General features: G+C 47.9%; 1 protein-coding gene across 12 annotated transcripts in view; it reads left to right on the top strand.

The window, feature by feature from the left end:
* Positions 1-27,631, top strand: part of TBL1X (transducin beta like 1 X-linked) — a 240,491-nt gene that overhangs the window by 172,675 nt on the left and 40,185 nt on the right. The window contains exon 5 of one of the 12 annotated variants that reach the window (XM_089904828.1): positions 3,105-3,244. The exons of the other annotated variants lie outside the window; for them this stretch is intronic. The gene's annotated coding sequence lies outside the window, so the exon portion shown is untranslated. The remainder of the gene's footprint in view (positions 1-3,104; positions 3,245-27,631) is intronic. 12 annotated transcript variants of the gene reach the window in all.

Below are 27,631 nucleotides of genomic sequence, written 5' to 3'. Positions count from 1 at the left end.
ACTGTGGGCCCCTGGGACGGGCTCTTTCAGGGTCAACCCAGAAGGGTGCGATGGGCAGGCCTTGAAGGCAAACCAAATGGCTCGATTCTTATTCTTGAACACATTATTTACCCATTGGAAAAATGGTTATCCTGGGGCTTCCCTGGTGGCGCAGTGGTTAAGAACCCACCTGCCAGTGCAGGGGACATGGGTTTGAGCCCTGGTCCGGGAAGATCCGACATGCCGCAGAGGAACTAAGCACGTGCGCCACAACTATTAAGCCCGCACTCTAGAGCCACGAGCCACAACTACTGAGCCTGCCTGCTGCAACTACTGAAGCCCACAGCGCCTAGAGCCGGTGCTCTGCAACAAGAGAAGCCACCACAGTGAGAAGCCCGTGCACCACGAGGAAGAGTCACCCCCATTCTCCGCAACTAGAGAAAAGCCTGCTCAGAGCAACAAAGACCCAAATGCAGCCAAAAAATTAAATAAATAAATTAGAAAAAAAAAAAGGTTATCCTGGGCAAAAGGGATGAAATACATCGGGCATGTAGCATGTTATAAATAAACCTCTCCCCACCCAAGCCTGGATCTCTCTTTCTGCTAGCGACCCCAGCTAGAATTAGTCATGGAAAGTACACGTTCTTTCTACATATACACTTGAACATTTGGATAAGCTTTTGCCAGAACATAGTATAAAAAATGGATAAGCAAAACAAAATAGGCACTGCCTCACCCCTGTAAATCAGGGAAATCACCACCACTGCTCTGATACCTTAACCTCAGAACTTAACCAGGGAATCTCTCAGCTGGAGTACACGTGTTCCCCTAGCACTGATCTGATAGATTCCCAGAAACGATTGCAAGTGAAAATTCCATGTACCACACCCTGTCTCCCTGTAGATTTCCAGCATTGAATTTGGGATTCTTTCCTTTTAGAAACACCTCCTCCCAAAGATAGGATGAAGGTAAAAGCACAGTCAAAATGTGTAAACAAATCACAGGCTAAAATTCCCACCCCTCTGTCTGTGCACATCAGGGTAAATAAAGGGTGTGAGAGAAAGCTTTTGTGTAACCCAGAGAAAGGTTTCTCCCGGTGGTTGGTTCGTAGGGCCGTGGGGCAAGAGCGTTGCTGACCTCTTTGAGTAAACACAGAAATCTCCATTCCTCCCCCAGAAAGGCGAAACTTCCTTTTTTGGTGTCTGTTTACATTTGTCTCACATTTGTTGATAAAGTTTCTGTAACCAGGCAACTGAGACAGAGACTCGGGAGACAGCAATGTATAGAATTTCATCAATGCTGATTGCATGTAACTGTCCGCTGAACTGCTGTCCTAATTTGTCAGACTCCCTAGAGAAAGTCCCATAGGTTGAGTGAGGAGTTAAGAGATGACTCTGTGTTCCTCTGACGACTGACTCGAGTACCCCACGAGGACATGCCCCAAAGAAGAAATGCCTAATGTGTAAGTGTTCATTTTGGGGTTGTTGTACATGTTTATCTCAAATCTCAAGCTTTGGTTAAGCATATGTTTATTGAGCACCCACCAAGTGCCAAGAGCACCTTCTCCTTGGCCTGTTAATGTTTCCTTTCTAATTTAAAAAAAAAAAAGAAAAAGAAAAGAAAGAAAAAGGTCTCTTGATTAAGTATCTGTGCTCCCTCTCCTTTATCACCATCAAATGCGTTAAAGCTAAGTGCTGTATTGTGACACGTGATTCATTCCTCAACCCCTCCCAGCGTGGCTTCTCTACTAGAGGTTGAAAGTTCTCTGTTGTGACGTCTTCAGTAATCTTCTTCCTCAGGTTGTGTGTAGAAGAAAGTGGGTGTGGAGGAGGACGGAGATGGTAGATGGCGAGGACCCCGCAGTGAGGCGGACCCCTGGTTCTCTGGTAGATCTGCTCATCACCTCACAACCAGGGATAGACTCAGAGTTCCACCCCCCCCTCGAGGGACAAGTTCCCTGCAACCACGGGCACTCCTGGTCCTGCAGCCTGAGCTGATACAGAGAGTCCTGCACTAAACGAATCACATATCAGGTAGGATGCTTTCGGCTGCAAGTAAGATAACCGACAGAACATTCATCCCCCCAGATAGCAGGAAGGCAGGGTATTGAAATGATACTTTCCTGAAAGTGTTGTGCGAATCCACATCTCACCTCTGCAAACTCAGGAAAGAATCTTGAAAATGGACTTGTTTTGTGTTTCTGCCCTCAAGAGGCAGAATTCGTATCATCTGGGACTCTTCCCTGACCTTCACCCAGCTGTATATATATTCCACAGCCTTTTCCTTAAAGGCTTGCTGTCACTGTTCATTGTCTGAAGCAAGGGCCGTGCCCGTAGAAAGCACTCCCTAAATACTATTGATTTGTGACATCTCACAGTTGCGCTTCGTGGCAGCCTGATAAGTGAAGCTGGTTAGTTAGTAAGCAAGGCTTTTCAACTCAGCAGGAGGAGATTTTGACCAGCTCTGGCACCAGAGTGGCTCAGTTGGTTTTTGCATGAGTTACCGGTAGTCCAGTTTTGAGGGCTAGGAGTCCGTTGGCCTCTGCCTTACAGGGGTTAGTCGTGTGGTCAGATCTGCCGTCTGGGCAATTTTTAAGAAGCAGATTGTGGCAGAGCGTCTTTGCCCCGCAGCCCATAAGTTCGCTTCACGATCCGAGCAAAGGCTCACTGCCCAGCACGCACAGAAGCCAGTACTGTGCCACCACCTTTTGAGAGAAGAAGGAGGTCTTTTGCGAGGTCAACCTGCCAGGACACAAGGGGCAGGACTCACATCTGTCTCCCTGATCCAGGGTTTGGGGCAAAACTCAAAGGGTTGGGGGAGTTTTGAACTTGGAACCTGACTGGCTAGTCTCCAATCGGCCCGTACAAGCTCCTCGCACTGCTGGAAGCCAGGTTTTCCTTACTGAAGGGTCTCTCGCTTCATGAAGGGCTCTGGTGGCAACATTTCTATTCTCTGAGTTCCACAGACTGAAGATTCTTGGTTCCAGGGTCATCCTGGAGATGGGTTCTCGTCTTGTGCTGACACAGGGCTGTCTCTGTAAAACAACTCCAGGTTGGATCAATGAACAGCCTGTTTAAGAAGGCCAAGCCTCTCTGAGCTGCTCGGTGTTTTCCGTGTTCTTTCAGTGTGGATGCGTGTCAGCCTGCCTGGGCTTCTGCGAGCAGCCCCTCCAAACGCTGGGCGAACCGTGAGTTCCTCCCCGCTGCCCTTTGTGAATGCAGTAGCGGAGCCCGGCGTCGGTATGAGAAGTGAGGACATCCGATAAGTGAGTCTCTGTAGGCATATTAAATATTTCCTCTGGGGCCTCATCCTCAAATCTAAATTATAAAGAAAAATTGTTCTCCCAGATCCAGTGGGGCAGGGACCCAGTGGACGCTAGCGTTGGTGGCAGGCAGCTCTTTACACAACCAGGGGGGTTACACGCCGGGAGTTGCCAAGGCTCTGGTGAAGGAGCTGAATGAATGGGTTTGGAGATCTGTCACGAACAAGCTCGAGTGTCTTTGTTATATCGTGTGCACAGGACCAGCTCCATGACGGATGGAGGGAAAGATGGTCTCATATGGAGCTGGGTCAATGTCACCATTAATTCTGGAAAGGAGAGAAGGTCTGGGGGTTTGGGGCCAGATCCTCCATGACGTTAAACGATGCCAAGACCTTTTTCTCATTCATCTCAGTTGGCAGCCTTGGAGAAGACAGACATGACCTTTCCTTGTTAGATGTGGCTGCTTCTCCCCTCCCCACCCTCATCTGTACCATCTTTTTCTTTTTCTTTCTTTCTTTTTTTTTTAATGTAAGGTATAATTTTCATGCCATAAAATTCACCCTTTTTGGAGTACAGATTTGCAGTGTTTGCCAAACGTTTACCGTTGTGTAACCACCAGCACAATCAAGATACGGAACAGCTCCATCACCCCAAAAAGTCCCCTGTGGCCCTTCCCCCCACTGCAGCCCCTGGCAAGCACCTCTCTGCTTCCTGTCCCTGTAGTTTTGCCTCTGCAAGGATGTTTTAGGAGTGGAATCTTCCAGCAGGGAGCCTTGACGGTCTGGCCTCTCTCGGTGCGTTTGATGTTCGTTCACACTGGTGCATACATCAGTAGTTCCTTCTTTATTGCTACCTCATATCCCATTTTAGGGATGCAGGGCGGTTAGTCCTTTGTCCTGTGTGAGAACGTTTGAGTTGTCCCCAGGTTTTGACGATTACAGCTAAGGCTGCTGCAAACGTTTGCTTACAGGCTTTTGTTGTACGTGGGTTTTCACTTCTCTTGGGTTGGTATCTGGGAGTGGGATTGGTTGGCCGTGTGACAAGTGTGGGTTTAGTTTATCAGAAGCCACCACATCCTCTTCTGTCTCACTCGGCAGCGAGGCACTTCACAACCATCAGTGGTTTTATAGGTTTGATTCTAGTTGTAGAGCTAATTGGTTCCTGGGGCGCAGGACATGTTGGAAAGTAAGTAAAAGGACACTGTTCCCCACAGATATATCTACAGGATACTGATGAAGTTTTACGCTTCCTCTCAGGGTTTAAAATTAGCCTTCGTGAGCCTGTACCGGGGTCACAGTTTCCCCAGATCTGCTGAGTGAGAGAACATCCGCCCGTGCACACCAGCTCCTCCTTAAGCAGGCACCTTTCTGCGGGAAACTAGGAAACTCTGCAGCCTGGCCAGCCCTCCAGTGGGTAAGACTGAGCCTGTGGGCAGGACATACGTCCATCTGGGCCGGCTTCCAGGTAGATAGCAGGATTCCTGCCGGCAGGGCCCCAGGTAGGGCAGATGCTAAAAGTTTCCATGCGTTGATTTGACTACACACCCAAGGTATTAACGTCACTGAAACTTGGGGAAGTGTTTCTCTACTGTGAGTTTTGTGACTGACATTTGCACACCAGGAAGAACAGACAGAGGCTTAATCAAAACCACTTGACGACTGTGGTGGTAACTATAACAGTGACCAAGGAACACAAGTGAGAAGTTGTTTCCGTAATGTTTTGCCAGGTGCGGGTGTGCTACCAGGCTGCGTGTCCCCAGTGGCTGGTTTTTTTTTTAACATTTTAGACGGTAAGAGGAGCTTATCATTATGATAGATGGTAGAAATTCATTTATCATATATCACAAATCAGCAGGATGGTGAACTTCTTTCTTCGTTGTAGAGATTTAAAGACTTCCCAGTAGGATTGAAAACTCCTCATACGCTGGAATTTACTTTCTGATCTGTCATGATTCGTGGTCGAGAGGCCAATCTATCACGCATATGTTTTGCCTATATTAGCATTGCCGTAGGTGCCTTATTCTGAGAGCAACATCAGTGGTTTTCAAAAGTAAAAGTCTGGGGCTTCCTTGGTGGCGCAGTGGTTGGGAGTCCGCCTGCCAATGCAGGGGACGCAGGTTCGTGCCCCGGTCCGGGAGGATCCCACATGCCGCGGAGCGGCTGGGCCCGTGAGCCATGGCCGCTGAGCCTGCGCGTCCGGAGCCTGTGCTCCGCAACGGGAGAGGCCACAACAGTGAGAGGCCCGCGTACCGCAAAAAACAAAAAACAAAAAACAAAAAGTAAAAGTCTGCACGCCAGACAGGTACCATTATCCTAAAGAGCCACGATACCTGCACTCATGTGACTGGCCAGGTAGAATCAACCATGTTTCCTTTGATTTACATAATGTACATGGATATTACATAATATACACAGTTATGTGTTACATATCATCCTTGCACATAAGGAGGAGCGGGAAATACTGTGTAGCCAGGCTCTAAAGGTTGTAAACAGAACTGAGATGATATTTCTCATTCACTTCATGGAGCTTCTGTTAGGAGAGAAATAACACACATCTGACTGCGAGGGTGAAGAGGTCCCCTCTGAAAAAGCCCCAGGTGACTTGGGGCCTGTGAACGAGTGTGTCTTAATCCAACCATTCCGGATTCAAGGAGGGTTCCTGGGGGTTTCAGTCCAGCAGTAGAGCAGACACTTCTCTGAGGCCATTGATACTCTGAGCGGGGAGCTATCAGTCATGTCAGAAATCACCGATACCCTTCTGCCGGCCTCTGGTTTAATTATATTAGAATCTCTGCTCAACTAAAGATGGAGCAGTTTGCATTAAGTGTCCTGTCTGTCCCCAGCTGCTCATCTCAGATTTGTGAGCTGCTGTAGTAAGGAGGGGTGATGTCTTAGAGAACCCAATGGAAAAGATGAGCTTCAGCCTTGAGGGGGCAGTAAAATGTTCCTTAAAAAAATCACAGTGAGGGGCTTCCCTGGTGGCGCAGTGGGTGAGAGTCCGCCTGCCAATGCAGGGGACACGGTTGGTGCCCCGGTCTGGGAAGATCCCACATGCCGCAGAGCGGCTGGGCCCGTGAGCCATGGCCGCTGAGCTTGCGCGTCCGGAGCCTGTGCTCCGCAACAGGAGAGGCCACAACAGTGAGAGGTCCGCATACCACAAAAAAAAAAAAAAAAAGAATCACAGTGGGGGCTTCCCTGGTGGTGCAGTGGTTGGGAATCTGCCTGCCGATGCAGGGGACACGGGTTCGAGCCCTGGTCTGGGAGGATCCCACCCCGCGGAGCGACTAGGCCCATGAGCCACAACTGCTGAGCCTGCACGTCTGGAGCCTGTGAGCCACAACTACTGAGGCTGCGTCAGGAGCCCGTGCTCCGCAACGGGAGAGGCCGCAACAGTGAGAGGCCCGCACACCGCAATGAAGAGTGGCTCCCGCTCGCCACATCTGGAGAAAGCCCTCGCACAGAAACGACCCAACAGAGCCAAAAAAAAAAAAAAAAAAATCACAGTGGAAGCAGCCCAGTGTCCATGGACGGATGAGAGGGAAACACAGTGTGGTGCCTCCATTCGGTGGGATGTTACCCGGCCTTACGAAGCAAGGGAACTCGGACCCGTGCTCCCACGGGGATGGACCTTGAGGGCCCTGCACTCAGTGAAGTAAGCCAGTCCCCAAAGGCAGATCCTGCGCAATTCCACTCACACGAGGTCCCTGGAGGAGTCATGTCCGCACCGACGGAAAGGTGGGTGCCGGCAGGTGAAGGAGGGAAGGGGGAGTTCATGTGGGACGGGGATAGAGTCTCCGCTTGGGAAGAGGAACAGGTTCTGCAGATGGACGGTGAAGGTGGTTGCACAGCAGTATGAATGTGCTTCATGCCACTGAGCTGGACACTTTAAATAGGTAAAACGGTGCATGTATATCATGTATATTTTAACCACAACTTTTAAATAAATCACAGTATTATAGGTAAGTTTTGTGTATAGAGTATTTCAGAGTTTGGAAAATATGTCTCAAAAGGAAGATAAGAAACCACTTAAATTCCCCAGTGACATTATTAACACTGAAAGGCTTTTTAATAGAACTGTACAGCATTTGGGGTGAGTCCTTGGCACACATAGCGTCATTTTTAAGCTAGGTTGGTATCCTACAAAAATCTGGTTATTTTTTTAAAATAATACTGAAAACAGCATTTTTTGCAATAGCAGTATACTGGAGATTTCCCAAATGTCTGTGATTGGCTCAACAGATTGTGATATGTCCATATCCCAGAGTCCCACTCAGCAATAAGTGGGAACAAATTATTGATACATGACACAGCCTGGGTGAGTCTCCAAGGAGATGTGCTGGAAGCAACAAGCCATCGTCAAAGGCCGCAGACTATATGGTTCCTTTTGTAGAGCACTCTGAAAATGGCAAGCCTGCAGAGATGGCTGCTGGGCGTCGGGTGGCTGGTCCACCTGCACAGGGCTGCTTTGGGGGAGTTCTTTCGTGCTGATGAAAGAGCTCTGCGTCTTGACCGCAGAGATGATCACACATGGACACATGGGATAAAATTATACACGCTACGTGTGTAGGTGATGCGCGTGCGCACATGCACACGCACAGGTCAGAAATGGCGAAACCTGGAGAAGGTTTGCAGTCAGGTGACCAGTCAGTTGGATGTAACTTCTCGGTTTTGATATTGTCCTAGGGCGAGATAAGATGTCACCATTGGGGGAGGCTGGCTGAAAGGCACACAGGACTCCAGTATTTTCACAACTTCCCGTCAGTCCATGATAATCTTGAAATTATTAAACAAAAAAATTAAACAGCAGTGATAATTTTGCACTTCCATGGTCTGCAGAGCTATGTGTGTGTGTGTGAGAGAGAGAGAGAGAGAGAGAGAGAGAGAGAGAGGTCAGTAATACAACCGAGGCCGAGACATTTTAATTAGAATTTGCAGGTCATTAGCCATTGTGTAGGCCTAGGGTTTTTTTTGTTGATGTTGTTGTTTTCGGTACGTGGGCCTCTCACTGTTGTGGCCTCTCCCGTTGCGGAGCACAGGCTCCGGACACACAGGCTCAGCGGCCATGGCTCACGGGCCCAGCCGCTCCGCGGCATGTGGCATCTTCCCATACCGGGACACGAACCCGTGTCCCCCGCATCGGCAGGCGGACTCTCAACCACTGCACCACCAGGGAAGCCCCTAGGCCTAGGTTTTGATGGGGTGTCTGTTTTACTTGGATTCCACTAATAGCTGTATTAACTAAGAAGTGGATAGCCACACTCACCTTCTGGGGCTTTTGGAAACAGAAAAAATAATGAAAGGTCATCTGAAGGTGAACAGCAGTTGTCATGTATACATAGCACAAGTTTTTGCTTCCTTGGGAACTCAGCAAACTCAGTTGTGCATCGTATGCCGTGCTCACCTGGCCATCTCCTCCTGGTAATTGTCATGAGAAGCAGTTATGCGTTTGATTGGGACCATAGGTACTGGACGGGCTGTATTTTTACGGGGAGGATGAAAGTCTATGCAGTGTTCCCCACCCCTTTTCCAGTGTTGTACGAGGTTTTTAAATATCCCCTCACGGTCTTCAGCTTGAAGAATTCTATTAGGTGGGCAGAGTTGAGGGTCTTAATCTCTGGAGATATTCTGGATGGCCACAGGAGCGTGCATTATCAAAAGACTGTCAGCCTCTCCTGGCAGTCAGGAAAGAGCCAGGGTTTCTCAGCCTCAGCACTGTTGACGTTTGGGGCGGGTTGTTCTTTGCCGGTGCGGCTGTCTGGCATTGTAGGTTGTCAAACCGCATCCCTGGTCTCCACCCACTGGATGACAGCAACGCTCCCCCACCCTCCTGTGTTACAGCCAAAAATGTCTCCACTTTGCCAAATGTCCCCTGGAGGGCAGAATCTTCTCCAGTTGGGAACCACTGATACACATCCTTGAGTTGTGGGATGTTTCTTCTTACAGTTAGTTTTTATTGGAAAGTGGAGTCGTAATGGGATTCTCATTTTCTCACTCTTTATCATCTTGAGCTGCACTTTGACTCCTTCTGCTGCAGAACTCAAGGAGACTTTAACAGTGAGCATAACGCAGTCCCTGTTTTTATTAAATTTTTCCAGGGTATTTTTCCGCTCGAGGAAGAGGGAAGTCTGCCAGAACCATTCTCTAGCAGATAATAAAATAATTGGGAGTAGCAGTCTTCAGTCTGGGTTTTGTTTTTGGTTTGGGGGGGTGCTTTGGACTCCCAGTGAGGAGTTTAGATAACCAGGAAAAGGGTGTTCCTCTTAATATTTTTGAATAATTGCATCTCCAAAAATGATTAAGCGGCATTGCCCTCTGTAATCCCAGCAGCTGACAAATCACCCGGCAGGCTCCGCTGTGTTTCCTGGGACCGTGGAATGACTTCTTATGCAAGACACGTTTCCCCAGATTCGGGAAGTCATTTTAATGGTTCAACTGTCTTAATTTAAACACAAGTTCAGGGCTTATTGTTCAGCTGAGTCTCTAAAAATATTTTTGACTGCAGTGGCTCTTTTACATTGCTAATGTTGTCCCTATTTAGAAAGAGAATCTTTATGAAACGTTGAAGACAGGCATTTCTCTGAGGTAATGGTAGCCTTTGCTTTAGAAATCATAAAGGAAAACATTAGTTTCATTAAATAATAAATCAGGAAGACCTGAATAGTTTGTCCATATGAGTAGAGGACGAAAGTACCTTTAAAATCATGTGAGGGAATTCCCTGGCGGTCCAGTGGTTAGGATTCGGTGCTTTCGCTGCCGCGGCCTGGGTTCAATCCCTGGTCGGGGAACTAAGATCCCACAAGCCGCCTGACCAAAATTAAAAAATAAATAAAAATAAAATAAAATCATGTAAAGCAGTAATGTCTCATGTCCTCATGTCTTCCAGTAGATGGAAGCAGTGCCTTTTTGGTGGTTTGTGGGCTGCGCCCCCTAGAGCACCCTCAGGCTCTATGGTTTGCTAGAAAGATTCACAGAATTTAGTAACTGTCACACTCAGTGGATTACAGCACAAGATACAGGTTATAATGTACTGCATGGTGCTCTCCCTGAAGTAGATACAGGTGAATTGTGTGAGGCCATGCCTGTGTTAAGTAGCCTGTTGTGGAACCCTTCCACAGTGTATATCCGTGTGTCAGAGCATCACAATGTGCACATTGGTATATGTCAGTTATACCTCAGGAAGGCTGGAGAGAAAAGGTACAGCTCAATCAAAGTCAATCCTGTGTGTCTCCATTTCTGTTACGTTCCTCTTAATTGTAGTATAATTGGGTTCATATTTTGTTTGTTCAAATGTCTTGTTTATGCAACATCTGATAGTGCCCTTTATTTTGAATTGATAGCTTCCATTTTTCTCCATTAAAATTTAATCAAGGGGCTTCCGTGGTGGCACAGTGGTTAAGAATCCGTCTGCCAATGCAGGGGACACGGGTTCAAGCCCTGGTCCGGGAAGATCCCGCATGCCGCGGAGCAACTAAGCCTGTGCGCCACAACTACTGAGCCCATGTGCCACAGCTACTAAAGCCTGCGTGCCTAGAGCCCGTGCTCCACAACAAAAGAAGCCACCGCAATGAGAAGCCCGCGCACATCAACAAAGAGTAGCCCCTGCTCGCCGCAACTAGAGAAAGCCCGCGCGCAGCAACAAAGACCCAACGCAGCCAAAAATAAAATAATTTATTTAAAAAAAATTAATACGCCTGCCCGCCCCCCCCCCCAAAAAAAGATACAGATTACAATCAGCTAAGGGAAAAGGTGCATGGGGTCCAGTCCAGGAGAACCAGGTACACGCTTTGCAGGTGTCCTCGCCTGGTGGAGCGACCTGATGGCACCTAATTCTCCCAGCAGCATGTGCGTTTGTGAGTATGCGTTTACCTCACTTTTAAAAAATCACTTTAAAAAATGTAGGGGTGGATAAGTAGCTGGAGAATATGATGCCCACGCCTCTTATGTAGAAAAGAGTAAAGCACCCCCAGGAGAGCTTTGTGGCATCACTAATGTACACTTCTCCTCCAGCGAAGCCTGCCCACGTTCCCTTTGCAGAGCACAGTCTGCAGAGGGCCTGAGCCTCCCCTTACGCTGTGCACGGGTGTCGGGAAGAACCTGTACTATGAGCATCGTCTCATCACAGACCCTCTTGTGGTGCTAGTTGCCAGCGAGCTCCTGTTCGTTCAGAAAGAGTGTTTTCCTAAACTGCTCTTTGGGTTTGATGATAACCGCTTAGAGTAGCAAAACGGAACCGTGGAGAAGTTGCCTTTTTATGTCCCAGATGTTCACAATCATCCCATTTCCCGTGCAGTTTTGGTTGTGCAATCTTTTCTAAGTTTACTGCTCTCATTTGTATGTGTGTAAAAGCTCGGATTCAAGACTTGCCATTCTTGTGCTCATTAATTTGTCGGGGGGGCGGTGGGGGGAAGCAATTAGAATAAAAACCACTTGAAAATCAGTTGAGTGTTTATAAGTTACAGTTGTTTAAATATGTGTCTTGCTCAATATAGCCAAGCAACTTCCCTTGGTATTGCCATCAGAGAGAGGTTAGATGCTGTCGAAGATGCCCTTAAGTCTTATTATACCGTAGTTTCCTACTTTAAACGTTAGTGATGATATGAAAAAACCTAAGATGGTTCCTGTTTCCTTTTTTTAGCTAAGACGAAATAACCACTTACCAAGGTGCCTGTTTCCAAAGTTCATACACCATTACATTTAAGATCCGCCTGCTCTGAAATTCTAATGTGACTTTAAAAGTGTCCGGCTTTGATGTATTTTATTTCCTGCCAATTTCAGTTCCCTTTCTTCCTTCCAGACTGAAGAGCCAGTCATCTGGACTGTCAGACACAACACTGTCCTTTTTCTCCCAAGTTTCTATATGTTGCTCTACTGATGTCTCCACCACCCACTTCTTAAATGCCATTGTCCCCAAGGTGACATCCTTTTCTTTCTCTCCCATGTCTATGTGGCCAGTGTGCTGTTCCTTCTGCAAGTCTAGGTGTCCATCCCTGACCTCTCTGATCCCCCAGTCTTGGGGTCCATCCCTAAGCTAACTGATCCCCCAGTCTAGGTGTTCATCCCTGACCTCTCTGATCCCCCAGTCTGGGGGTCCATCCCTAGCCTCTCTACTCACCCCCAGTCTAGGTGTCCATCCCTGACCTCTCTGATTCCCCAGTGTGGGGGTCCATCCCTAACCCCTCTGATCCCCCAGTCTTGTAATCTACCTCCAGCCGCTCTGTTGCCTTCCACACTGCTGTTTTGGCTGTATATCTCCCAAGCATTCTTTAACATAATTCCACACTTAATACCATTGCCATTTCCTGACCACTGTCCCTCCCCGGCAAAGAAAAACTTCCTCTGTCCCATAATCGTGTCGCGGTTTAATATGAAAACATCAGAATGCTGTTCAAATATTCCTTCTCCATAATATCTTTCCTACTTGTCTCCATCAGCTGGGTACTCCCCGTATCTGGTCAGTGCCACATCTTTCCCCATTGTCACTGCTTTGCCTTAGCGACAGTGGTGCCCATTTATCGAGCACGTGCTGTGTGCCAGGCATGATTCTAAGTACTTGACCAATAAAACCATTACCCCTAAGAAGGAGGTACATCTGCCGCTGTCGTTGACAGATGAGAAACCCAAGGCGTTGAGAAGGTAGCCACTTGCCCAGGTCACGCTGCCAGGAAGTCGTAGAGGTAGGATTCACAACAGGCCATCTAGCTCTGGAACCTTACACTTAAGTGATTTTTCTTGACTCTTTTTTTTTTTTTTTTAATTTATTTATTTTTGGCTGCCTTGGGTCTTTGTTGCTGCGCGCGGGCTTTCTCTAGTTACGGCGAGCAGGGGCTACTCTTGGTTGCGGTGCGCAGGCTTCTCATCGCGGTTGCTTTTCTTGTTGCGGAGCATGGGCTCTAGGCACGCGGGCTTCAGTAGTTGTGGCGCACGGGCTTCGTTGCTCCGCGGCATGAGGGAACTTCCCAGACCAGGGCTCGAATCCGTGTCTCCTGCATTGGCAGGTGGATTCTTAACCACTGCGCCACCAGGGAAGCCCTTTCTTGACTCTCAATGTGGTGAAATTGTTGATTTATCTTTCGACATTAAAGCCTGCATTCCTGGAATAAACCCCACTCGGCCCGGACATTTTGTCCTCTTCATATATATCACTGAATTCCATTTGTTCTGTGTCTGGAATATTTGAGTGTATTTTACCAAGAGAAGTTAGGCTGTGGTGTTTCTTTTTGAATTTCTTCATCATGTTTGGATCTTAGGGTTATAGTGGCCTCATAAAACAAGTTGAGGGATCAGAAACTGCTTTCCTAAAGCACCTGTTGGTCCCATCACCTAGTTTAGGTCTCTCCCCTGGATTAGTTGGAGGAATCTTTCTGTAAAAGATAGTATTTTCATCTCTGTCACAACCAGTCATTTCTGTCTTTGTAGTGCGAAAGCAGCCACCAAAAATACATAGACATGGGCTTCCCTGGTGGCGCAGTGGTTGAGAGTCCACCTGCTGATGCAGGGGACACGGGTTCGTGCCCCATTCCAGGAAGATCCCACGTGCTGCGGAGCGGCTGGGCCCGTGAGCCATGGCCGCTGAGCCTGCGCGTCCGGAGCCTGTGCTCCGCAACGGGAGAGGCCACAACAGTGAGAGGCCCACGTACCGCAAAAAAAAAACAAAAACATAGACACATGAGAGTAGCTGTGTTCCAGTAAAACTTTATTTGCAAAAACAGGCAAGGGAACAGATTTGCCTCAGAGGATATAGTTTGCAGACTCCTGTCCAAGCCTACTAATGGAATGTAGGAGTTTCTTCCCATCCAGGGAACCTGGACGCCCCCGCTGCCCCCATGTGTGTATAGTGAGTATTGATTACTTCCTTGTCCTTTGGACACTTCTGTTGCCCTCCTCTGTCTACACATGTATTTCCCATCCTCATTTCTCTTGTACTGTCTACATCATTTTTGCATTTACCTAAAAGTATTTTGTTAATATTTATTAACATTTTTCCTTAAATTGAAGCAGTTACTTTATCCTAAATTTTCAAATACATCTATTAATTGTACTTGCATGATGCACATTAAAGTAAATAACTTTGATTTTAAAAGATTTGCCCCTGTGCTACGTAAAATTGTTTTAGGTATTGTCAGAGGTATGGATGCCATCCGGGAATCCTTGATATGCACGAATAAAGCAGTTGTCGTGGTTTGCAGGTCTCTACATGTCTCTCGCTGGCTTGTCTGTTGAGTGGTGGCACTGCCCTAGGTGCTGGGGTTGGAAGGACAGATGGGAGGGGGAAGTCTTTTCCTCCCCACCTAGGGAGTGTCACAGATATTAAAGAGGCGTGTGACACAGGGGCTGATAAAAGTGAGGTTGGAGGAGTTCGCAGAGGACCACAGGGGAGGGTGCAGAGAGCAGGAGGCACTTGAGCTAGAGCTCTTCAGGCAAAGGAGGAACGAGAGCATTTCAACCAAAACTAAGAGCCAGAGTTCGTGCCGGGAGGCTCAGCAAAGCCCCGCGTGTTTATGGAGGAGGAACCATCTTGGCGAGGGGAACAAAGGATACGGGACGGGAGGGGAAGGAAGGAAGTACTGGGACGCTGGGGCAGCAGCACAGGAAGGCCGGGCTGTCCAGTGGGAAGCCACTGCTTAGTCTTTGAAAGTAAATCCGGAGGCCGTGTGTGTAAGTCAGGGATGACTCGCAGTGAAAACAGAGACTCAACCAAAATGGTGACTGTTGAGATCAATTAGCAGCCGGGGGAAATGCTCATATTGTGTTAGGTTACAAAGAACACGGGTGCGGAATTCTAGGACCACAAGAGTTACACATAAAAATTACTTTGCGTAGGGCAAGCGGACTGGAGGAAATCCCCCGTGTGAGAACAGCACTTGTGTCGAGCATATAATGGTTGACTTATTCCCTCTCTCCTCCAACTTGGTTTCTCTGTTTTTCCCCCAAGTCCTATGTTAATTGTAGTTTTTAACCGTGCTGTCCGTTGTAAATCTCCAGTTTGGCAGTCGTGCTCGACTTTCCCAGTCAACGAATAGCAGAATTCACGGGGGTTCAAAGCTGTTGCGGCGACGGTGCCAGAAGGAGCGGGCTCCGAGCGAGGCTTCTCCGAGTGGCGGCCGGAAGCGGGAGCTGAGGTCTGGGTGAGCTTGTGGGGGCAGGCGGCCGCCTCCCCGGCGCCCCTCGCGGAGCTACCGCCCCCCGGCCAGCTGTGGCCCCAGGAGGAAGTAGCACCCTTGGTTTACAACCTGACTCGTGCTCTCTCCTCCTGGAGGCCTCCCAGGTTTAGCGGATGTTACAAGTCTTGGCAGGGGTGCGAGGTCTGCAACAGCCAGCAGCCCAGGCTGCTCTCTGCCACCACCCTTGGGGTCCAGGCCAGATGTTAGAAGTGAAACCCTATTTTTAACGAGGTCCTCCTGGTATTTCTTTTGGGCGCCATCCAAGCAGTTCCATTTTACGCTGAATTCCATGTTACGGCAGGTCAGTGAGAACAGGTCTGCGGCTCATAAAGCCACCTCCCTGCACTCAGTTTTTTCTCCAGCAAGATACTGGAGAATTGGGACAGTATGGGAGAGCTGAGTCTCGGGGATTTTTTTTTTTTTTTTAAGATAAACACATTGAAGTGTAGAGTTGTTATGAACACGTATAGTGATGTAGACTGAAAAATCAAAAAGAACTCTCAGCATATGTTTGTGCTTTTTACCATGGGTAAAACTAGAGTTTACGGTTATAAATTGCTTCCCGGGCAGAAAACGTAATCCTCTGGTGAGACGAATCCATCACTTCCAAAAAGAAGAAGTGAACTGATAATACATCGGCCCCCAGATATGAGGGTATGATTTCTTATTCTCCCGCCTTTTCTGTTTACATCTTCTCACTCTGTCTGTGTGCCTGTGTGCGTGTCTGTGTGTGTGTGTGTCTGTGTTCCTCTGTTTGATTTATTTGGTCCAGCTCGCTCTGGACCACCCTCAGCCTCTCTCCCGTCTTTATTTTTTTCGGTACTGTCCCCACCCGCACACCTGAGTCACCCGGTCCCTCCACCCTCCTCGCCCCCCAAGAGGAAGGCGGGCCGCTTTGCAGGCAGCTGCAGTGCTGTTAGAGAAAACTTTGTGATCCGGGAAGTACTGACAGAGGAGAAGCTGTGCTGATTGCGCCGTGTCCAGGGATGTTACAGAAGTAAGGAAGTGCTACGTATTCCTTAGCAGTCCACAGTTTCGTTTTCAGAACGACCCCATTGTCAAATCCCGGTGGCCATGGACTGGATGAGTGTGTTGACCAGTGGCTGCTTGGTGGTCATTAATCTTAGGGCTGGAGCGACGGCCAGAGCCACTGACCTCTCTCTCTCGAGGTGGCTTTTGCAGGCACGTGGAAATCGTATTACAGTCCCCCCATGCACAGACTCTCACATGTGTGCTTTCACTTCCTATCCAGTAGGGGGCACCCCCACCAAGCTCCTCCCCCTCCGTTATGTTCATAAAGCCGTGGTCCCGGCTCCTCTCTCTGTTTCTTGGCGTCTGGTCTCTGCATGTGATAAGGTTTCTTGTGGCCCTGGTGGCCTGGCGTGGCCGCTTCCCACTGGAGTTGTAAGTAATGGCTTCTTCTTTCCGTGGCCTTCATCTCTCCATGTCATCACTCACTCACCTCCATAAATTAAAATCCCGTGGGTTTGATTGGGACGATAAGGTCATTTTTTCCTCTGCCTAGAATTTTAGAATTGAAAGGGACCTTGGAGATCGCCTAAGTCCACCTGTTTGTGGGTCAGAAAAGGAAGCCAGGGAAGCAAGTGAGGGCAGGCCCAGGCCTCGGAGCACATGGGTGAAGTGTGTTCTCTCTGTGAACAAAAAGAAACAGTACCAGGGCTTCCCTGGTGGCGCAGTGGTTGAGAGTCTGCCTGCCGATGCAGGGGACATGGGTTCGTGCCCCGGTCCAGGAAGATCCCACATGCCACGGAGCGGCTGGGCCCGTGAGCCATGGCCGCTGAGTCTGCGCGTCTGGAGCCTGTGCTCTGCAATGGGAGAGGCCGCAACAGTGAGAGGCCCACGTAAAGAAACAGTAGCAAACTCCTGCACCACTGCATCTGACTTTGCTGTCTCTTGTTCCTAATGTAGTGTTTTCATACACTTCGTCTTTGTTTGCCTCTTTAACCTGGAAAGCATTCCGTCTAGTTTCTGCAACGTAGGCCTTGTTTGCAACTTATTTCGTTGAAATTTGAAATATAAATGGTATTAACTGATGAGATGATTTTCTTCCTCTTTTTAAAAAGGATACCATTTTGAATCATTCAGAGGTTTCTAAACAACTTTCAGTAGTGTCTTGTGTGTGGGTTAAGAGAATGGACTCAGAGATCAGATGGCCACTTGCTAGCTGTGTGCCCTCGGGGAAATCACTTTTAACTGCTCTGTGACTCAATTTCCCCATCTGTAATAGGGATTTATTAAGACTAACTCATAGGTTGTTGCCAACTCGCTAACCTAATTCATGAAAAGGGCTGATACACATAATAAGCACTTAATATCATTACCTTTATGATTAACTATTATTATTCTCAAATAACGTGATGGGTTTTTAATTCTGGAATAGACATATGGCCAAGAGCCCTCTTTGGTGTTTTGAGACTGTTGCTTGTATGACATCTTCATCTAAAAGCTGTTTTCCCGAAACTGAGTTATTTGTAGTGAGGTGGATGGGCCTAGAGACTGTCATACAGAGTGAAGTAAGTCAGAAAGAGGAAAACAAATACCGTATGCTAACACGTATATATGGAATCTAGAAAAAAAAAAATGGTTCTGAAGAACCCAGGGGCAGGACAGGAATAAAGACGCAGACGTAGAGAATGGACTTGAGGACACGGGGAGGGGGAAGGGTAAGCTGTGACAAAGTGAGAGAGTGGCATGGACATATATACACTACCAAATGTCAAATAGATAGCTAGTGGGAAGCAGCCGTATAGTACAGGGAGATCAGCTCGGTGCTTTGTGACCACCTAGAGGGGTGGGATAGGGAGGGTGGAAGGGAGACGAAAGAGGGAGGACATATGGGGATATATGTATATGTAGAGCTGATTCAATTTGTTATAAAGCAGAAACTAACACACCATTGTAAAGCAATTATACTCCAATAAACATGTCATAAAAGCTGTTTTCCCTCTGTTATGCCGTTGCACCTAAATCCTTCATTCTTGTACTTCTCCCTAAAGTCTTTCATTCTGAAAACAATGAGGACTCGGTTTTATTCAGTTTCTCACCCCCCTTCATCTACATCAGCTTCACCAGTGTCTCTCAGCCATTCTACCAATCCATCTTCAGCCCCAGCTGCTGTACTGAGGAAGGTGCTCTGTGTTATCAGGTGAATCCAGACGGGCTTCCTGCCTTCAAGGAGCGTCAGCCTTCTCAGGAGCTAGGAGACGAATGGGGATGAAGAGGATGCTGCCCACTGCGCCACGGCAAGATGGAAGAATGGGGAGGCTGCCGCGGGAGCTGGGAGGAGAGAGCGGCCGTCTCCTAGCGAGAGGACAAAGAGCAAGGATGCGCGGCCACAGGCCTGGGGACTGAGAGGTCTCAGCAGTAAGGGAGAGGGAATGGAGCGGCAGGGTCGCTCAGCCTGACGCCACTGGCATCGAGACTGGATCATTCTTTGGCTTGGAGAGCTGCCCTGTGCATTGTAGGTGTTTAGCAGCCTCCCTGGTCTCTACCTACTAGCCGACAGCACACACATTACACAGCCCCTGGTGATGAGCAAAGATGTTTCCAGATACCGCCCAGCATCTTCCTCTGGCAGATGGAATCGCCCTCGCTTGAAGAGCACGCACTGTTCTGGACCAAGAGAACAGAGTACAAGCAGAGCCATCCTGCAGGAAGGCAGGTATGTGCTTCTAGCAAAACCAGCCTGGAGAAGCAGTGAGATAAGGCCAGGCTTAAAACAGGGAATGAGGGCTTCCCTGGTGCACAGTGGTTGAGAATCTGCCTGCCAGTGCAGTGGACACGGGTTCGAGCCCTGGTCTGGGAGGATCCCACATGCCGCAGAGCAACTAGACCTGTGAGCCACAACTACTGAGCCTGCGCGTCTGGAGCCTGTGCTCCGCAACAAGAGAGGCCGCGAGAGTGAGAGGCCCGCACACCGCGATGAAGAGTGGCCCCCGCTCACCACAACTAGAGAAAGCCCTCGCACAGAAACGAAGACCCAACACAGCCAAAAATAAATAAATAAAATTAAAAACAAAAACAAAAACAACACAGGGAATGAGAGGCCTCGAGGGCTATTCCCAGGCCTGCAGGCTCCTCACTGCTTTTGAGAAGGAGAGTAAGTCCTAGGTTCCTTGTGGTGCATCAACCAGGTTACTGTGGTAATTCTGTGTCCCATCAAATAGCACCTGGAAAGCCTGAACGCTGCTGCCTGACACAAAGGAAGCACGGAGTAAATGTCGGCTGCTAGGCTGCTACCGTTGTTACCACTGTTAATCAGACAGAGCAGAAGGAGAGTCTTAGTGCCTTTGGGCTGCTATAACAAAGCACTGCAGACTGAGTGGCTTATAAACACACACACTTGTTTCTCGCCGCTCTGGAGGCTGAGAAGTCCTGGGTGCCGGCAGATCCGGTGGGACCCGCTGACAGCCCAGCAAAGTGCTCTGGGAAGGAAGTTATATTTACTCCTACAAAGATAACTGTGGGAGTTTTTGCTCGTGTTGATATAAGGACTAATCCCATTCATGAGGACTCTGCCCTCATGACCTCACTGCCTCCCAAGGCCTCGCCACCTAATACCATCACCTTAGGAGGGTGGGTGTCAACATATGAATTTGGGGGAGACAGACATTCAGTCCGCAGCAGAAAGAAATGAAAGAGCACATATGGGAGGCCATGACATCTGCTTTTGTGTGGTCCGTGTGTGTGTACACATATATGTATACATACATATATCTACGTGTGTGTGTCTGTGTATATCTATATGTATACATATATCTACGTGTGTGTGTATATCTATCTATATGTATACATACATATATCTACGTGTGTGTATATCTATATGTATACATACGTATACCTACGTGTGTGTGTATATTTATATGTACACATACATATATCTACGTGTGTGCGTATATCTATCTATATGTATATGTACATATATCTCCGTGTGTGTATATCTATGTACATACATATATCTCCGTGTGTGTGTATATCTATCTATATGTATACATACATATATCTCCGTGTGTGTGTGTATATCTATCTATATGTACACATACATATATCTCCGTGTGTGTGTCTATATGTACACATACATATATCTACGTCTGTGTATATCTATATGTATACGTACATATATCTACGTGTGTGTGTGTTTATCTGTATACGTACATATATCTCCGTGTGTGTGTGTGTATATCTATCTATATGTACACATACATATATCTCCGTGTGTGTGTGTGTCTATCTATCTATCTATATGTACATATAGTAATCAAGTCGGCGTGCTTTTCCTGTAAAGGAGTAGATGGTAGATGGCAGATCTTTGGCTTTGTTGGCCGCACTAGCTCTGTTGCAGCTACTCAGCTCTGCCATCGTAGTGTGAAAGGAGCCGTAGGCAATATATCAACTCATGCGCGTGGCTGTGTTCCAGTCAAACTTTATTTCTAGGCACAGGCAGCGTGGGCCTCAGCTTACCTATCCCTGATCTAAATCATTTTCATATCGTGCCCATTGGCCTCGGATAGCTGTCAGTATTCCAGGTATAAAGTCCATTAAGTACTTTATAAAGATTCTGCGTTGTAGTGCCTCAAATCGGTGCCCTTGGTATTTGTTCCAGCTGAAGATGCAGAGCCAACGGCATGGCTGCCTAAGTATTCCATGTCTGCTTTTCTCTGCCGGATGAGCAGTGTTTTAAGGGCCGTGAGTGATCCTTTAGCAGGTTTTGCAGATGAATGAGGCCAACATTAATGGGGCAGGATGGTTCACTGCACAACTTGAATGGTTTGGGAAGCCATTTCTGCAAGAGGTATGGTTTAGTGGTTTTGCATTAAACAAAGCATGTACTTAGTTTGTTTTAAATCTGTTTTTATTGCCTAGTTGGATGCAGCACCTTCACTCACCTGCTGCTTTCCTCTCTCATGAGATGGTAGCACCTTTCACCCTAAATGGGAAGGATTTTACTCTCCAAGATCTTATTTTTTTTAATTTCCTGTTTTTATTGAAGTATAGTTGATTTACAATATTGTGTTCGTTTCAGGCATACAGCAAAGTGATTTGATATGTGTAGAGAGGTGTATATATATCTACATAGATATGTAGATATATTCTTTTAAAAAATTCGATTCCACTATAATGTATTACAAGATATTGACTGTAGTTCCCTGTGCTCTACAGCAGGTCCTTTTTGGTTATCTATTTGATGTATACTAGTGTGTATCTGTTAGTCCCATCCTCCTAATTTAGCCCTCCCCATCTTCCCCTTTGGTAGCCATAACTTTGTTCTCTATGTCTGTGAGTCTCTTTCTGTTTTGTAGATAAGTTCCTTTGCACTACTTTTTTAGATTCCACATACAAGTGGTATCATAGGGTATTTGTCTCTGTCTGATTTACTTACCTTAGTGTGATCATGTCTAGGGCCATCCATGTTGCTACAAATGGCATGATTTCGTTCTTTTTTGTGGCTGAGTAGTATTCCATTGTGTACACACCACATCTTCTTTATCCATTCCTCTACTGATGGACACCTAGGTTGCTTCCATGCCTTGGCTGTTGTGAATAGTGCTGCAGTGAACATCGGGGTGCAGGTATCTTTTCAGATTAGTTGCTCTTGAAGGTCTTACTGTGCTTTATAAAAAACGTAGTGCTTGTGTTAAACCTTTCCCAGTTTATCATGATGATACGCTTTTTTCTTCTCGGAAGTATCTTCACTTCGTCTGGTTATCCCCCGTTACCGTGTGTTATCTGAATTCTGTCACGCGCTTTTTGATGGCAGCAGTCCACCCACGGTGTTTATAAATGCAGCAGAAGTGTGAGTAGACTAGACCTGTGGATTGTGTCCTTTTGGGGGGTGTGCTTCCTCTGGGTCTTTGGTTGTCTGCCATGGTTAGGGTGAGTTAGGCAATATCTGTAGACCTTTTTGGTTGTCATGTCCGGGCGGAGGCTTGCTACTAGCTTCTAGTGTGTAGAGGGACTTCCCTGGCGGTCCAGTGGTCAGGAATCGGCACTTTCACCTCCGTGGCCGCAGGTTCCGTCCCCTGGTTGAGGAACTAAGATCCTGCAAGCAGCACGGTGCAGCCAAAAAAAAAAAATCTACCGTGTAGAGACCAGGGATGCTGCTAAACACCCTACAGTGCACAGGACAGCGCCCCTTCCAACTCCCCGGCCCAACAAAGAATGGTTTGGCCCAAATGTCAGTCATGCCACAGCTGAGAAACCTTCCTGAGGAGAGATTCATCGGGGATGCCTCTTGCTTAGCAGGAGGCAAGTCTGCGGGCTTCAGTGACGGCTCCAGGCTGTCCGAGCAGTGGACACCAAGGACGCTCACACTGAGCCGTCCCAGGAATCTTTCATCAGGGTGCCACCAAGCTCTGTATTCTGCCCCTTTTTACCAACTTCCACACCTGCCATTGAGCCAGTTCTGAGCATTTCCATCTCTGTCACTGACATCCGGTTCTCTGTTCCTCCCAGTGTCTTGTTGGGGAGAAGAAGGGATGCATTGAAAGCTGGGGGACAACTGAGGAGGCATAAGGCACACAAGTCATAGCACTGGCAGACTGAAATCGAATATGCTCATTAGCCCTGGAGTCTCGTTGGGAGGGGTGGGGCGCTGCTGGTGGCATATGGAGGCTGGCCACCCCCAACACAGGGGCATCCTTCCTGGAGATGCCAGTCTTCCAAGGTGGCGCATTACACGGCACCTTGGCACAGGGCAGCAACCGTGACCTAAGAGGAACTGCTCAAGCAGGCCTCCCCGACAGAGGCTGAGGACGTCCCCCTGTTGCACGGTGAATGAATTCCAGAACCGGGAAGTACCCTAGCGACATCAGTTGTCCTCATTGCATGGACAAGGCAACATGGAAAAGGGATGTTTCCACTAGTTCATGGTCTTCTATCTAGATTAAAAAGCATCTGCGGGGGCTTCCCTGGTGGCGCAGTGGTTGAGAGTCCGCCTGCCGATGCAGGGGACACGGGTTTGTGCCCCGGTCCGGGAGGATCCCACGTGCCACGGAGCGGCTGGGCCCGTGAGCCATGGCCGCTGAGCCTGCGCGTCCGGAGCCTGTGCTCCGCAACAGGAGAGGCCACAGCAGTGAGAGGCCCGCGTACCGCAAAAAAAAAAGCATCTGTGGAAACCATGTAAATGTCCATCGACAGATGAATGGGCTAAAGAAGATGTGGTACATATATACGATGGATTACTTACTACCCAGCCATAAAAAAGAATGAAGTAATGCCATTTGCAGCAACATGGATGGACCTAGAGATGATTATACTAAGTGAAGTGAGTCAGACAGAGAAAGACAAATGCCATATGATATCACTTCTATGTGGAATCTAAAATATGACACAAATGAACCTATCTACAAAACAGAAACAGACTCATGGACATAGAGAACAGACTTGTGGTTGCCAAGGTGGAGGGTGGGGAAGGGATTGAGTGGGAATTTGGGATTAGGAGATGCAAACTATTATATGTAGAATGGATAAACAACAAGGTATAGTACAGGGAACTATATTTAATGTTCTGTGACAGATCATAATGGAAAAGAATATATACATGTATAACTGAGTCACTTTGCTGTACAGAAGAAACTAACACAACATTGTAAGTCAGCTATCCTTCAATAAAATTTTTTTTTAAATCTTGTGATAAACCATAATGGGAGAGAATATGAAAAAGAATGTGTGTATGTATAATGGAACCACTTTGCTGTACAGCAGAAATTAACACAGCATTGTAAATCAGCTAGACTTCAATTAAAAATAAATTTAAACTAGAAAAAGTCTCTGTGTTCCTGCTGCTCTCGCCTCTGATTCTCCCTTCAGCTCCTTGAGGTACTCCTTAGCCCCGCGTGGTAGTAAAGGAAACGGAGGCCCAGCCCAGTGAAGTGGCCTGGCCCAGACCCTCAGGTCCTGTGTGGCTGAGCAAGGACAGAACCCAGGACTCCTGACACTGTCTGCCTGGCCCTCCCACTTGCCTTGATGAAATCTGGTTGGCCAGAAATCAAGAAGAAAGTCTCAAAAACAAATGGACTGAAAGCAACCATTGATTTGGAGGCCACACATAGATCTGTCCAAAGAAATGCAGCTAATGTAAATTTAAACAAATAGGAGGACTCTTTTCAGCAGTGACATGGAACATTACAGCAAGGGTTTGAAGATAACCTAGCTTCCAGTCATGATTTACTGTCATCTCCAATAGCGGACCCAAGTGTTCAAGGTCATGGTTCCCTTATAGAGCTTTATCCTCCTTAGTCATCATTTTGCTTTAGTGGGGGGACATTCCTTCTAGCAGATGGCTTTCAGCCCTCCTCTTTGCAGAAGCCTCAGACTCACACACACACACCCATTCGTCTTCAGTGCTCCATCCCCTTCTTTCAGCCGTCCTTCACTGAGTATCGTCATCAACATGTTCTAGAAATGGAATCTACTTTGAAGAGCAGTATCACGGGGAGAGATAAGAAAGTTATGCAACCAAACTATATACCCAACCCAGATAAAGAGAGCAATCAAGGACGTCTTCAAGTCTTGGCTTAGAAGTGGGTTTGCACCCAGTTCTTTTCAAGTTGCCTGCACTGTATCTGTGGCTGCTGCTGATCCAGAGCCACTGGTGGTCCAGCTGGGAATGGACTTGGCATCCACCTGGAGAATTTAAGAATTTTGGTTCCTGTTCCTGTGGGTCTTAGAGTAAGTAAGGTTAAAAAGGTGAACCTTGGAGTCACGTAGTCTAGAGTTGAAATTCTAGTTCAGCCTCTCATCACATTTATGGACCTTGGACAGGTTATCTTATTTCTCCAGCATGTGTCCTTCTCATGTGTAAAACAGGAACACCAACTCTGAACAGCTGCTCTGAAGATTGAGATAATGGACACAAAGTGCCCGGGTTGATTAAAGGTGGTAAGGTAGTCAGAATCTGCTGTGTTTCATGTGACTTAAGTAGCATTGCTAACAAATATCCTATATTATTAACACATATATGTGGAACCTAGAAAAATGGTACAGATGAACCGGTTTGCATGGCAGAAATAGAGACATAGATATAGAGAACAAATGTATGGACCTCAAGGGGGGAAAGTGGCAGGGGTGGTGGTGTGATTAATTAGGAGATTGGGATTGACATGGATACACTAATATGTATAAAATGGATAACTAATAAGAACCTGCTGTATTAAAAAATCAATAAAATAAAGTTCAAAAGGAGCATTTTTATGGCCCTGTGTTACTTGAGGGAATAAATGAGTGGGTGAACAGATGAATGAAATAATACTTCTGCAGACTGAATTTTGTATTTCCCTTCTGAACACACACACACACACACACACACACACACACACACACAAATACATATGCTGAAGCATAATCCCCAGTGTGATATTTGGAGGCAGAGACTTTAGGAGGTGATTAGGTCATGGGGATGGGGCCCTCGTGAATGGGATTGGTGCCCTTCTAAGAGGCCGCATGGAGCTCTCTTGCTCCTTCCACCTTGTGAGGTTACAGGGAAAAGACAGTCATCTGTGGACCAGGAAGTGGGCTCTCACCAGACACTGAATTTGCCAGTACCTTGATCTTGGACTTCAGCCTCCGGAACTGTGAGAAATAAATGTCTGATCCTGACACCACCCAGTGTGTGGTGTTTAGTTATAGCAGCTGTAACGGACTGAGACATACACCAGAAGCTTGACTTTTCTCCCACAGCTGCTCCATCAGTCACTGAGATGTATTTGTCAGGAGCCCTGGTCACAGTCAAAGCTGTGCTCTGGTGGAACACTCTGTAGAAGTTTCTAGGTGGAGTTGTGTGGTGGGCTGCGATTGGTGTCCTACTGCCTGAGTTTGGAGCTAGTGACTGGGGTCTGTCAGTTACCCTCGGGAGATCTCAGGACCCGATCCGTAAAAGGGAGAAAAGAGAACGAGGGAATGACTGCAGAGGGTTACGGAATTAGGAGGAAATCCTTGGAGCAATGCCTGACTGAGAGAGTGTATACCGTGTAAGGGCTGGCGGGTGTTACTTTATTACTACCGCGGCGGGTGTAGTCCTGCACTAGACCTTGTGAAGGTACCAGGAGGATAACAAATGGCTCTCAGTCCAGTGTCCTGTCCCATCAGCTGGTGGAGACACGAATGGAAGAGATGGTAGGAGCCAGGTGGGCGGGGCTGTCACCCAGGAAGAATTCTCATGAGAGAGAAGCCATTGTGGCCCGGAGTATATAGGGATGAGCCCATGCGATGGGGAGTCCAGCCAAGAACCCACTCGGTCCTGCTCCATCCATTGACCTCAGATTTTTCTAGTCTACCCCTTGCCGGAACATGAGTGATAAAAGCTTAGAGATTAAGACCGTGCACAGGGTGGCAGAGACTCGGGGGGATAGAGTCATTGGTTAACACAGGGGTGGGTGGTTCTGTTCTGGCAGGAGTGGGTAGGGGAACGGAGGGCAGTGAGAGAGAAAACAAGTTAGAGGGAGAAGGGAAGGCTGACTGCAAAGGGCGTTCGTTCATGTCCTTCAGAGAGTAAGAGCAGAGGGACTCTGCGGGGAGAGCCTCCGAGGTGCTCTCCTATACAGTCTAATTTAGGGGGTTACAATGCATAAAGAAATGTACACAAGTTAATAGCAGCTGCGGTGCTGCTCCTGAAATAGGTACCAAGTGTCTGTTTTATATATTCTTAATAATGAGACCACGAGCGGCAGGTGGGCTGAGCAACAGGGATTGGAGAGAGAAAGGGACGCAGATGCAGACAGAGCTCTTCTCGCCTGAGGGAACCTTCCCATCTGCTGAGCATTTTGTTCATTGCAAAGGCTGGTTGTGTTTTGGTAACGAAAGGCAGAAGCACGGAGGATGTTGACTCTGATGGAGGACGGGGGGCCCGCTGGGTTGATGAATGTGAGTGTGGCTCGAGAGGCGGGGAGACCCCCGCCAGCCACCCGCCAGCACGTAGGATGAGCCAGGGGTGATGGGAGGGCGCTCGTGGCGGAGACACCTTGGGAGTGGGCTGCCCGGGACCCACACAGGTGAGGGTCTGACAGAGCAAAAGGCAGCCTGAGCCTCGGACCCGCAGCCCTGTCCCCCATGGCCCCGCAGCTCCCCCTGCCCTGCCCCGTGCCCTCCTTTATTGAAACAGGCATTGTTTGCGACGTGCAGTCACCGTCCTGACTTGCCTCCCGACGTTTGCATGCAAGCAGCTCCATCCACACCTTACCTGCGAGCCCCTTTCACTTGCCCAGTGTTGTCAG

Source organism: Delphinapterus leucas, chromosome X (assembly GCF_059928025.1).
Source record: "Delphinapterus leucas isolate spDelLeu-1000000601 "Yukka" chromosome X, BTC_Dleu_Yukka2, whole genome shotgun sequence".
NCBI classification, from domain to species: Eukaryota; Metazoa; Chordata; class Mammalia; order Artiodactyla; family Monodontidae; genus Delphinapterus; species Delphinapterus leucas.
This window is presented reverse-complemented; position numbering and strand designations above follow the sequence as displayed.